Genomic DNA, 12,019 nt, shown 5'->3' with positions numbered 1-12,019 from the left:
GAAGCGGTTTTCACGATCCCACACGAGCGGATATCCGGGTCTTTACAAGATACAAGACTAAGGGCAAGGCTCGCAGCTGACGTCATGCAGACTGACCACATCGACCACACTGACCACATCGACCACACCGAGCACATCGACCACACTGACCACATCGACCAATGGCGTCGCATGCGGAGAGAGCTAGTTTGCTCTTACTGAAGGAGGAGGGGGATACGAGCTCTCGAGCAGTTCATTGCACTGGCGGGTAACGAGGTCCCGAGGCCAGTGTCCTCCTCGCCTCCATTCATCGGCGTAACGAGGCGGAAAGCTCGAGCAAAGGCAGGTAAAGTGGAAGGACAACACGAGGCTAGCAAACGAACTGCTTGTTGCCGTCTTCTTAGCAATAAAGAGTGTGTATGTGTATGTATCTGTGTGTATGTGTGTGTATGTGTGTGTATGTGTATCTGTATGTCTGTGTCTGTATCTGTGTGTATGCATATGTGTGTGTATGTGTGTATGTGTGTATGTGTGTGTCTGTATGTCTGTGTCTGTATCTGTGTATCTGTGTGTATATGTGTATGTGTGTATGTGTGTGTATGTGTGTGTGTATGTGTGTGTATGTGTGTGTATGTGTGTGTATGTGTGTGTATGTGTGTGTATGTGTGTGTATGTGTGTGTATGTGTGTGTATGTGTGTGTATCTGTGTGTATGTGTGGGTATGTGTATCTGTATGTCTGTGTCTGTATCTGTGTATCTGTGTGTATATGTGTATGTGTGTATATGTGTGTATGTGTATCTGTGTGTATATGTGTATATGTGTATGTGTATCTGTGTATATGTGTATGTGTGTATGTGCATCTGTGTATCTGTGTGTATGTATATGTGTATGTGTATCTGTGTGTATGTGTGTGTGTATGTGTATATATGTGTATGTGTCTATCTGTGTGTATGTGTATCTGTGTATATGTGTGTGTGTGGGCGGACTAGCCTTAAAACTTGTGCAAGTTCACATCTTTGTCCCATCCTCAGCAAACTGATGTAAGAAGCCTGGCAGTCTGTTTATTGTTTATGTTTATTTTCTGTCAACGCTCTCTGTCTGTGATTGTGCCGGTGACTGGGTGAAACAATTGTCCACAGAAGACGCGGAGACCTCGACACAGAGAGTCGGTAGCATGGGGCACAGACAGGGGGACAGAGGGCGGGAAATATTCTACTATCAGATAGGAAACACACACAAGCTCGCTTGTAGCTCTAACAATGTCGGGAATATTTTATTTTATTTTATTTTATTTTATTTTATTTTATTTTATTTTATTTTATTTTATTTTATTTTATTTTATTTTATTTTATTTTATTTTATTTTATTTTATTTCCTGGCGTGGCGTGTGTGCACCTCGACATGGCGACCAAAGAGCGGACAATCGGCGAAGCGTTTCCGTCCGCCCCATGCGTGACAGTGGGGGACGTGACAGGGTGTGGTAGCCCCCCTCGTGACATTTGTGACAATGGAATGAACGAATGGCGAAGATCGCATCACGATGTCTGCAGGTCACACACTGCAAACTGTAGCTGGTGTGTCAACAGTGGTCACGTGATGAGCGTCAGCTGACTGCAAGCACTCTTCCTCCAGTTCAGGTGGATGTTGCTGTGGTTGTTATTATTGTTGTTGTTATAGAAATGCAGCACATCAAGTATCTCTTCCTGCGCCAGTCCCAGGATGCTGTCGGCCCTAACAGTTACAGTCGCCATTGGGAGGACAAGGTCACGTGTGATGCAAGGACAGCTGAACTAAGGGAGCTAAGCCTTCCTGGTCACCTCAGTGAGCGAGTCGGTTTGACACAGACTGATGATCGGATCATCATTATGGCGAGTAACAGAGAATGAATCTCTCCTCTTATCTGTTGCCATGGATATTTTATCTTGTCACCGGCTGTCAGGTTGAAGTGAAGACAGCTCTTAAGTTCCTTTTCTCTATCCTCCGGTCTTTCCTTAATCTGATTTTCTTCCGTCTGTTTTCTGCAATTTCGCTCTCTCCTTTTCAGTAATTTTAATCCGATTTCTGTTTCTCAACTCTAGTTTCTTATCGCCGACTTAAAATGTCTGCCGAACGTGTGGGTTTTCTCCCTTAGTTACACTGAAGCCCTGGTTATTTTATTTCTGCATCTCTACGACTTTCATCGGTTGTCATCAATCATCAGAATACTGTTTAATCAGCAATTGTGACACTGTATAGGCTGTCATTCATCAGCACGTGTCATACTATAGGCTGTCCTTTATCAGCACGTGTCATACTATAGGATGTCAGTTATCAGCACGTGTCATACTATAGGCTGTCAGTTATCAGCACGTGTCATACTATAGGCTGTCAGTTATCAGCACGTGTCATACTATAGGCTGTCATTTGTCAGCACGTGTCATACTATAGGCTGTCCTTTATCAGCACGTGTCATACTATAGGCTGTCAGTTATCAGCACGTGTCATACTATAGGATGTCAGTTATCAGCACGTGTCATACTATAGGCTGTCAGTTATCAGCACGTGTCATACTATAGGATGTCAGTTATCAGCACGTGTCATACTATAGGCTGTCAGTTATCAGCACGTGTCATACTATAGGCTGTCATTTATCAGCACGTGTCATACTACAGGCTGTCAGTTATCAGCACGTGTCATACTATAGGCTGTCCTTTATCAGCACGTGTCATACTATAGGCTGTCAGTTATCAGCACGTGTCATACTATAGGATGTCAGTTATCAGCACGTGTCATACTATAGGCTGTCAGTTATCAGCACGTGTCATACTATAGGATGTCAGTTATCAGCACGTGTCATACTATAGGCTGTCAGTTATCAGCACGTGTCATACTATAGGCTGTCATTTATCAGCACGTGTCATACTACAGGCTGTCAGTTGTCGACATGTGCCATAACCCCTTCCACTCTTCAGTAGACATCCAGTATCACTGTTTTTCACATACAAACACAAACACATCGTAAGAAGACATAAAATGTCAGTCCCTGTTATTTACACACTATAGCCACAAACGTATGCGCGCGCACACACACACACACACACACACACACACACACAGACTATACACGCACACGGACACACAGAGACAAAATACCCGCGCTGCCCGTACAAAGCCCGTTGAACTCTCCGAACAGGAATCCCAGGTAGTAAGAGGTTTATGGAAGTCCAGACTACAAGTCCACACACTATACTCACTTCCGTGGATAAACTGTGTTCTTTAGGGGCGACTATGGTGGCGATGAAGTATAGTGCTGACATGTTGCGTGACCCTTGACCTTGCCCCAAGAGGCACTATAGGAGCCTTGCGAGAACGCTGTGGTGGCGTGAGGCGGCTAGGATGGGGGAGGGGCGAAAGTAGTGAGTGACCAGGAGAGGAGGGTGTTTGGCGTTTTACACCATGTCAGCGACTAAGATCATGTCACGACAAGGCAGTCAGCGACTAAGATCATGTGTCACGACAAGGCAGTCAACGACTAAGATCATGTGTCACGACAAGGCAGTCAGCGACTAAGGGCATGTCACGACAAGGCAGTCAACGACTAAGGGCATGTCACGACAAGGCAGTCAACGACTAAGATCATGTGTCACGACAAGGCAGTCAGCCCTGTAAACACATGTCACATACAGAGAAAGAACAGTCTACCCGAGGCGAAATCTGAACCCAAGACAGCCAACCTTCACTGTCTTCGTGACAGGAGCTAACCGTTGCGACACATGTTCTCCACGAACTAATATCCTGGACTGCTGGCAGGCGATTTTTTCCAGTTAACTCCTATAAAACGAGACATTACAACATACCTTCCGGTTTATTCACATTCTTTGTTACGGCTCGCCGAGACTAACAGCGGGGAACTTCGCGAGAGGCTAAGCGTTGGTCTCGGCAGACAGACGGCAGTCCACCTACACACAGCCTTGTGGTCTCAGTAAAACTTGTAGCGAGTGTCGTACATGAAGCTGAGCACTGAATAGAAATGAGCCAAACATACAGCCTGAACTGAGCTGAAAAATACTCACACCTTTGTAGCAAAGACAGAACTGCAATGAGATACAAAAGACAAGACAGGCAATAATGAATCAGCTCACTGAACAGTACTCACAACCTGAGCAAGTACAGAACTCATCACCGAACTCATCACAGAACTCATCACAGAACTCATCACCGAACTCATCACAGAACTCACCTCCTGCCTGCAGCAACACTAGTCAACTCTGTCCTCAAAGAACAGACAACACTAGAGACCCCTGTCGCTAAAGGACAGACAATAATTGTGCACTAGAAAGTCCGGACATCAAAAGACAGACAATAATTGCGATCCCTGACATCAAAGGACAGACCATACTGATGAGCTCTGTCATCAAAGGACAGACCATACTGATGAGCTCTGACATCAAAGGACAGACAATACACGTCCGCCCGGACAGTACAGGACAGACAACACTAGTGAGCTCTGTCAGCAGAAGGCAGAAACTGCGGACAAACCCTGACAGCTGGTACACACACAAACACACAGACAGACTCACACATATAAACACACACAGACACACAGACAGACAGACAGAACCACACACAAACACACACACACACAGACAGACACACAGACAGACAGAAACACACAGACAGACACACACATAAACACACACACACACAGACAGACAGAACCACACACAAATACACACACACAGACAGGCAGACACACACACACACACACACAAACACACAGACAGACACACAGACAGACAGAAACACACAGACAGACACACACATAAACACACACAAGTACACACAAACACACAGACAGACACACACACATAAACACACAAGTACACACAAACACACAGACAGACACACACACATAAACACACAAGTACACACAAACACACAGACAGACACACACACATAAACACACAAGTACACACAAACACACAGACAGACACACACACATAAACACACAAGTACACACAAACACACAGACAGACACACAAACAGAAACACACACACACACACGAACACACAGACAGACAGACACTCACAGAGAAACACAAACACACAGACAGACAGACAGACAGACAGACAAACAGAAACACACACACACATAAACACTCACACACACACACACACACACAAACAAACACACAGACAGACACACACAGAGACACACAAACACACAGACAGACACACAGACAAACAGAAACACACACACACATAAACACACACACACAAACACACAGACAGACACACACACAGAGACATACAAACACACAGACAGACACACAGACAAAGAGAAACACACACACAGAACCACACACACACACACAGACAGACAGACAGAACCACACACACACACACACACACACACACACACACACACACACACTATGGAGGATGCAAGTCAGTCCAGTGTCCAGTTTGTCAACTCACTTGACAATAGTGACGTTTCTTGATTTATCAAATGTTTATTTCAATCATCATTGATTCTGCTGATCAAGTTTCGTGGATCGTTATGTTCAGGTTTTTGTCAAAGTAAAGACCGATGCCAGACACTTTCCCATTCGGCTTCTTCTGCTACAGAAAAGGCTGATGGGGCTTTTGGTGTTAAAGGTCGACAAACTTGATTTCTGCTATAATTAGCATCTTCTTGGTTAAGACACGACCAGCATTCAAAATGCTAGTTGTTCGCTACAAAATATCAGTTATAACTTATATCAATAAAAGTATCAATATCAACTATCAATAATAAATGCTACCTTTGCTAAGTTACCTGGCAACTCATTTCGCCAGTTGCAGCAGTTGTTCTCTTCACCCACAGCAGCAGACTACAACTGGGACAACAACACACAGGGTGGCCAGTCTTACAGTGGACAACAACACACAGGGCGGCCAGTCTTACAGTGGACAACAACACGCTCGCCCAGTCACATAAAGTACAAGAATCTCAGACAGACAAGACAAAGTACAAGTGTCTGTGACAAACTACTTGAAGACAGAAAAGACGAACAAGTTTTTAGTAAGGTGTCAAACACGGGAAAAACAGAATAAAAGATACTAAAAGAACACAACACCCGTGACAAGAACACAAACACATGACAAGAACACAGTCAAACATGAAAAGAACACCGTCAAACGCTGACAAGAACACAAACACATGACAAGAACACAAACACGTGACAAGAACACAAACACGTGACAAGAACACAAACACGTGACAAGAACACAAGCACGTGACAAGAACACAAACACGTGACAAGAACACAGTCAAACACGTGACAAGAACACAAACACGTGACAAGAACACAGTCAAACACGTGACAAGAACACAAACACGTGACAAGAACAGAAAATGTGCAGCAAGAACACAGAGAGACACGCAGAATACAAGGACCCACCTGTTTGTGTTTCATGTTGAGATGTTCTTGACTCTTGAACTCTACTCAGGGAAGCGCCACCTGCAGTGACCCCCTAAGGTATGATATTGTCGATGTTTGTCTCGCTGCATTCCTGCGTTTGCCACATTGTACCTGCGCTGGGCCTGTCCTACACCTGCGATGTATCCTACACCTGCGATGTGTCCTACACTTGCTGTTCCCTCACACACCTGCAGCTCTCTCCTGCATCTGGCTACTGAGGACGCCGCAGCTGTAAGCCTCCCTCCCACCCAGCACCAACCCGCCCACGTGGTGCTGTCCGCCCCCTGCAGCAGCGCACACCCGCCACACACCCGACACACACCCGACACACACCCGACACACACCCGCCACTGACACGGGCTAGCAGACAAGGTTGTCTCCCCTGTCTCACAGTCCACCAGAGACCTCTAGGCACGCCAGGGGGACGTCACTGACTGGAGAGATAAAAGGTAGGCAAGGTAGGGTGAGGGTAGAGGTGTATGTCAGGGTGATCAGGATATGATTGGAGTATACAGGGTATGATCAGGGTAGGCTGGTGTGTTGATGGGGCAGATCTTAGAGCAGCATTTGACACAGTGGATCACACAATGCTCATGGATTCCTGTCAGCGCCACCACAGGATCCCTGGAACAGTTCGGCTCTGGCTGGTGTGACCGCACGACACCCTGTGGAAGACTGTCCTTCAAGGCACCCTGGAGGGTAGTGGACACCTCGGTGGTCAGAGGAAGAACTGACTTACGAAGGACCAAGACTGGACTTGTCATCGTGTACAGGACTGCTGACTACCGCCTACAATAGACAAGATGGCGGCCTGTCAGCTGCTAGTCTATCCATGTCATCCCCCCAGCCACAGGTGGCGGTCTATCCATGTCATCCTCCCAACCACAGGTGGCAGTCTATCCATGTCATCCTCCCAGCCACAGGTGGCGGTCTATCCATGTCATCCTCCCAGCCACAGGTGGCAGTCAAGGGACGACTGACTGACTGCAGGTCATGAAGGAGCAGTGTGGTTTTCTCAAATCATCCAATCGTTGTGTCCTTTCATACTATTGGAACCAATCATTCTTTGTGTTCTTTCGTACTTTTGAATCTGCTAACCAGCTTCTGATCAAAGGCGTGACTGAAATCTGTCTTCACACCTCAGGCTTGTTTGTAGGTGTGATCAGTGTATCAGGCCTGCTTCAGTATCCACAACAGCCACCACAGCCTGACAGCGTGAAGGCCACTGAAGCCAGTGTGAGGTCCTGTCTGGTGATGGTCTGTCTGGTGATGGTCTGTCTGGTGATGGTCTGTCTGGTGATGGTCTGTCTGTGTGTTGTTCAAGTGAAGCCAGTGTATTTTTATTTTGTGATTGTTTTTCTTGTTGTAAGGTGTAGTCACAGGTAGTACAGCGTTTGTTGTCTGTCAGTCTGTGGTCCAGTCCAGTCCAGTCCAGTCCAGCCGATGTCTCACCTTCCAGATGTCGGCAACGTTTTCCGTGAGATGACCTCGCTTCACATTGCGACCGTGAGTCGCACTCACTGTAAGTAGCTGCCGGCCACAGTGAGTGTTTTAACTCTCACAATGTTGATGTTTACTTCACTATCTTCCCACAGGGAGGGTGAACTCTGGACATCCTTCCGCCAAGATATACGTATATAGCAGACCTGGGCAAAGGCCGGCCCGCGGGCCGGATCCGGCCCGCCTCCTCCTCCGCTGCCTCCGCCGCCCGCTGGCCCGCCCTCCAGTATATATACTATACATACAGCATTGGGTAAAAACTGAGTTAACTATATTAGTCCGGCCCTCTAAAACCATCCCAAATTCTCATGCGGCCCCTTGGGAAAATTAATTGCCCACCCCTGATATATAGTGTTATACAAAACACTGCAACAGAAGTCTCACAGTGAAGACTAGGAGCACTACAGGGCGACAGGAGACCCTGCTAGTGTAGAAATGACAGGCAGGATATGCTACACGTGTGCAGGCAGCGACTCAAGCTGTTTCTTGACTTTCTTCTTCATGAAGACGAGGAGAAGGAAGCGAAGCCTGCTGACCCTTGAGAAAAATGACACTATCGATATTGTCACACTTCACTGCAGGTCACAGGGGTCACTGTCTTTAGCAGCGCCACCTACAATAGCTGACTGCATGACGAGATAAGTGATGAGGTGAGGATGCTGCTAATAGCCACGTCTGCTGTCAGTGTCACCTCCGACAAAAGACATCACCCCCCCCCCATCCATCCCCCAATGACGCAGGTAGCATGTGGTCACGTGTGACTTTTTTGTAAGTGCTCCAAGTGCTCACATGAAAATTATGGTCCGGTAACCCCCACACAGCTCGCCAGAAATAGACTCATAAATAGTCAACATCCCTCAGAGAGCTCGCCAAGTAGACATCTTACCAACAGATTCTGGCAACAAGCTGCAGAGCGCCCTCTAGTGTCTCCGCCGCACAAGCGCCACGCGTGAGGGACGACGACGACTTCTAACGGTCATCTGAGGTTCAAAAACACTTTTAATAACGCACGATGCTTGTTACAATGGTGTTCAAAGGAAGACATTTTTCACTAACACTAACCAAGATGTTTACCGCTGCACACGCCATCTTGAAGTTATTGAGCGATAAAAGCGAAGAGCAGGTAGATAACAGTCTGTACTACTGCCATCATTTCGCTACCCGAGTACTGCACAAGACGGTTACGGGTACGGGTGCAAAGGATGATTAAAGACTGGAATAAACTGGTAACCTTCCCCCCGCACTATCCCCAGGTTTATCCCCGACAAAGCTCGCTATCAATGAGGTCAAATGGAACTGATACCCCGGTATTGCTGTCAGCTGCCACCACCCAACGTGCCGGACAGAAGTTGTGGATAGAGGTTTAGAGCGGGCGCAACAAAGAGCGCACACCGACAGACTTTCGTACGCTCCACAGACTTACAATGAGCTCACCTCAGGTTATATATCTCACCCCAGACTTACATCTCACCACAGATTTTACATCTCACCTCAGGTATATATCTCACCCCAGACTTATATCTCACTTTAGACTTATATCACTCTACAGACTTACATCTCACCTCCGACTTACATCTCACCACAGACTTACATCTCACATCGGACTTACATCTAACCACAGACTTGTATCTCACCTCAGACTTGCATCTCACCTCAGACTTGTATCTCACCTCCGACTTACATCACTCTACAAATTTCTATCTCACCACAGACTTGTATCTCACCACAGACTTACATCTCACCACAGACTTACATCAGAGAAGTGTGTTGCTCACGGAGTCTTTGTGTCAGTCAGTCGCCGGAAGGGGCGTGTCATTATCGTCTTGTCACCTCTTGTGCCGGCTGATGGCGCTCATTATCACGTGTTTTATCGTCTGAGGACGCATATTACCTGAGCCGAGTGTTGTCACTGAAATTGTTAGCAGCAGCTGACTCGAGGAATGAGAAGACAACTGAGAACACGGGGACGACGAGCAATGAAAGGAGTGAACTCCCCCTGAGTTGACGCAACCCTAGCAACACTCGGCTTGTAAACACACACTGCTGCTGGCCACTGGCGCTGTAGTCGTAAATACACTCGCAGGAAATGAGGAACTACCACCACCATCACCACTCCCACCATCACCATCACTACCACCACCACCACCATCAACACCACCACCACCACCACCACCACTACCAGCACTACCACAACCACCACCACCACTATCACCACCACCACCATCACCACCACCACTACCACCACCACAACCACAACCACCACCACCACTATCACCACCACCACCACCAGCACCTTCTCTTCCCTTCCATGTCCAGTCGGTGGGCTGGTTGGCCGGCACCTGAAGCAGCCTGCAGCGTGTGTCTGCCCCTGTAGCAGGTGAACTTGTTTCCACGCTAACCACACACATCAACACGTCAGCCACCCGCCTTCCTTTGGTTCTCGCTCTCTGGCTTCACACATAAACACCCGTAATGGCGGCTTTTGTTCGCCAGGGACAGGAGATGGTGAGGGAAGGTGGCTGACAAGGTTTGGTGGGAAGGATTCCTCCAGCTGTCCTTAGTTTCACTATCCATCTCTGTTTGCCTGCCTGTCTGCCTGCCTGCTCGTCTTGCTGTCTGGCTGGCTGTCTGTCTGCCTGTCTACCTGCCTGATTGTCTGTCTGTTTGGCTGTCTGTCTGTCTGTCTGTCTGCCTTTCTACCTGCCTGCTTTTCTGTCTGTCTGTCACCTGTCTGCTTTTCTATCTGGCTGGATGGCTGGATGGCTGTGTCTGACTGCCTCCTCTCTACTTTTATGTCTATCTCGTCTATCTGGTGTCTCCGGTCTGTGACTGTCTCGTCAGGTCCTGCTACTGACTGTAAGCTGCTGTGTACCCAGGTATCGGCTGCTAGCACGTGATTGTGTGTACTCTCGTGTTGTTAGCTGCATGTGATTGTGAACTATTCCCTAGCTGCATGTGATTGTGAATTATTTCCTAGCTGCAGGTGACTGTCTGTACCGTGGTACTGGCTTCATGCTGGTGGGGTTCGCTCCCTTGGTGTGCTCGAGTTTTTTCACGAATTGTTTGAGGCTCTGGCGGCTCGCGCAATGCATTTGTCTCCCTTCGCTATTCTGGTTCTCAAATCAATGTGACGACAGCTGAGCCATTAGTCTCCCTTGCCTAATGTCAGGCTGTGAATCATGCCAGTCAACGGAGACAGTTCGCTCTTGGTCCACGTGTGAAATTCCTCGACATCATGTCTTGGACAGAAAAGCAAAATAAAATGTTACAGCTTCTGACACAAACACAAAATGTAATGTTACAGCTCCTGACACAAACACAAAGTATAATGTTACAGCTGCTGACACAAACACAAAATGTAATGTTACAGCTGCTGACACAAACACAAAATGTAATGTTACAGCTGACACAAACACAAAATGTAATGGTACAGCTGCTGACACAAACACAAAATGTAATGTTACAGCTGCTGACACAAACACAAAATGTAATGTTACAGCTGACACAAACACAAAATGTAATGGTACAGCTGCTGACACAAACACAAAATGTAATGTTACAGCTGACACAAACACAAAATGTAATGGTACAGCTGCTGACACAAACACAAAATGTAATGTTACAGCTGCTGACACAAACACAAAATGTAATGTTACAGCTGACACAAACAAAAATGTAATGGTACAGCTGCTGACACAAACACAAAATGTAATGTTACAGCTGACACAAACACAAAATGTAATGGTACAGCTGCTGACACAAACACAAAATGTAATGTTACAGCTCCTGACACAGACACAAAATGTAATGTTACAGCTGCTGACACAAACACAAAATGTAATGTTACAGCTGACACAAACACAAAATGTATGTTACAGCTGCTGACACAGACACAAATGTAATGTTACAGCTGCTGACACAGACACAAAATGTAATGTTACAGCTCCTGACACAGACACAAAATGTAATGTTACAACTCCTGACACAGACACAAAATGTAATGTTACAGCTGCTGACACAAACACAAAATGTAATGTTACAGCTGACACAAACACAAAATGTAATGTTACAGCTGCTGACACAGACACAAAATGTA

Source organism: Pomacea canaliculata, linkage group LG2 (assembly GCF_003073045.1).
Source record: "Pomacea canaliculata isolate SZHN2017 linkage group LG2, ASM307304v1, whole genome shotgun sequence".
Taxonomy (NCBI): Eukaryota; Metazoa; Mollusca; class Gastropoda; order Architaenioglossa; family Ampullariidae; genus Pomacea; species Pomacea canaliculata.
This window is presented reverse-complemented; position numbering follows the sequence as displayed.